The sequence below is a fragment of the Lepisma saccharinum genome, chromosome 18 (genome assembly GCF_977018435.1).
Source record: "Lepisma saccharinum chromosome 18, izLepSacc3.1, whole genome shotgun sequence".
Lineage (NCBI taxonomy): Eukaryota > Metazoa > Arthropoda > Insecta > Zygentoma > Lepismatidae > Lepisma > Lepisma saccharinum.
In genome coordinates, this window is record NC_139246.1 from 36,666,970 (window position 1) to 36,669,686 (window position 2,717).

Here is a 2,717-nt window from a genome sequence, read left to right on the forward strand (position 1 = left end):
TCAGGTAGGTTTTTAATGACTTGCGTCATGCAGAATGATATAAAAAAAGGTATAGAACACCAGAGTTCAAAACATCTGTGGCATAGTGAGGCATCTAATTTTCTAGCTAAAACATGCAATGATGATGTTTTATTGAAAACCCAGCTTACTTCAGGCAAATAATACCTGTGGCGACTAATACCATAAGTAAATTATTAAGCAAGAAAGGGCCGACTCTTCCTTCGGACTTGGCGTTCCCTCCCGAAATGTCCATGCTACGCCACTGATTTTTCCTTGCTGGTTATGAAACCTTCATTGGTAGGTGGAGAAAAATAATACATGTAAACATGTCATTTGACACACTTTCCTGCATCATTTTTTTAATTTGAATGACACGTTTGGCTGTATAAACTAAATGATGCATCATTCATTTTGATGCATTTAGCTGAATCATTTGACACGTTTCTTTTTATGTACTTGCATTCATCAACAGGATTTGATGCACGTTAACGTGTTATTCAAATAAAAAAAATATGCATTTTTTGTGTCAATTGACACATTTAGAGTTCTGAGTGTATTTGTGTTTGTCCAAATGAGATAAACTAAGAGTACTGAAAAAAAATGATAAGTGTAAAAGTTGAGAAAGTGTGAATGACGGGTGTTACCACCGCGTAGGAGCATTCCTTTTAAAAAAAAGTTTTTCGCACAGCACGCTACGACGCCAGGGTTCCGTGTTCGAATCCAGGGTAAGACTTAGATGTTTATGTTTGTACCAATGAGTGTTCAGAGAAAATTAGAAAAAATTATTTTTGTTAAAAAGGGCGTATACCGCAGCTTAGGGGTAATAGTTTATTTTTAGGGAAGTCGTTAGGGCGTCTCAGTACCATGCGAGAGACCCGGGTTCGATCCCCGAGGGAGAAGAACCGAGATTTCTTCCACCTGTTCAAGCGGCTCCGGCACCCACCCAGCGTCGTTTAAACCGGGTATTTGGAGGAGACTCTGTGTGGGGTTAAGGCGACCAGGAGCGTGGTGCTGATCACATCACCCTACCTTCGGCAGTGATCAAGAAAGTATGGGTTCCTAACTACACCCCCTATACGCTTTCATGGAGTGGCGTAAAGCACAGGGAAGTACTTTACATTTACATTTTGTGAAGAAAAATGAATTTCGACTTTTTTCTAAATAAACAATCCTTTTTTAATTGTTTCATAGCTAGTTAAATTTTATGAAACATATATAATATCTTGTAATACTAATCCACAAACAATTTTACAAATAGAAATCAGTTAGGTAGAGAGAAAGAGAGTTAATATGATCATTATGGACTTTATTGATTGGCAAATACACTAAAAATATGTTTGAGAGTTCAAACACAAATCCAGGTTAGGCCTACTCATTATAATTTTACAGATCTGAGAAAGAGGATGAAAATGTTCAACAATAAAAAATAAAACGAAACAAATGAATAATTACAAATAATTTGCAAGACATTACGTTTATTAATGGCTTTTGGCACAACCTTACAACAGTGCGATGTCCATTTCGACAGCATTGAAAGCAGTCACTTGTAACCTAGCCTCGTACGTTGTTGACATTCTGGTTTTCGTTCTCGACCACTGCCATGTTGGATTGTTGTGGTTGAGGCTCCGGTTGCGGGTGTCCCGCTTCGATTTGGTTCACGTTGATGTTGTCGCTCATTGCGTTTGCATAGTTGGAACCTTTCGGCTTACTCGCCGCCACCTGGTGAGAGAAGAAGCAATTAACATCTGAGTTGTGCACTTGTTCTTGGGTAAGGCGCTACGAACCAAACCCGGCCCGAATCCAAGGTTACGCTTCACGTTTTTCTGTGCAATGACATGTTAGCGGTAAAGTGAATGCATCGCTTAAATGTGAAGTCACGTGCAGAACGGAACGACAGTGTTGCAATATGCAGATATTAAACACATGAACAAGAACAATCTCTAGCTAAGAATCTTTACCTTAGTGTTTCAAGATTTTTTCCGCAGCTCTCAAGTCAGAATGTAAACCTATCTAACACTTGCAACGCTCAGACAGTGTGGCTAGGTAGAAACATTTTACATGTAAAAAGTACTAAATAAGCACATTTGGAACGATCATATCATTGCAGTGAAAATATTGGATCATTTCGCGGAACCTCTGAAAGCCAGCCACGGCGCCCAAACATTAGCCTGTGGAGTTGGTAAGCAAGAGAAAAGAGATAAATCTATAAAGACATGCATTGCTCCATAATGAAGAAAAATCATCATTCACTATCAAACTTTGACTTTCAAAACACCCTGTATTGCATGCCAGGCCTTAGAAACTTTTCATACTTACCAGACTTAGGCAGCAAACAAGAAGAACAGCCAAGACGACAGATCTGCGGAACATCTTTACTCTCTAGTTTTCCTTTCTACTCCTATGATAAACAAGAAAAGGAATGCGTTTAAGCAGTCGTCGAATTGCTCGTATGCACAGACCTGTATTTTAATACAACCATTTTTCTGTGATTTCCTATATACTATGTCGAATCACATCCACATTCACATTCACGCATGAATTGTTACATCTAATAATATATTTGATATTAAACCACTCACTACTGAAGAACTTCCTATGACCACAAAAATCAGCCCTATAAATCAATCTTACCAATATTATACAGTAAAACATCGTTAATCCGGACCCCGATAAGCTGGACTTCTCTTAAGCCGGAGAGTCAAAAAAGCATTGTACTG

At 38.6% G+C, this 2,717-nt stretch overlaps 1 long non-coding RNA gene across 1 annotated transcript in view; it reads right to left on the bottom strand.

Annotated features, from left to right (window-relative positions):
* Positions 1 to 1,458: 1,458 nt before the first annotated feature.
* The window catches only part of LOC146001972 (uncharacterized), a 2,890-nt gene continuing 1,631 nt past the window's right edge, over positions 1,459 to 2,717 (bottom strand). Inside the window, exons 2-3 of the long non-coding RNA XR_014443640.1 lie at positions 2,317 to 2,398; positions 1,459 to 1,719 (exon numbers count right to left, since the gene is read on the bottom strand). This is a non-coding gene — a long non-coding RNA (uncharacterized LOC146001972). The remainder of the gene's footprint in view (positions 1,720 to 2,316; positions 2,399 to 2,717) is intronic.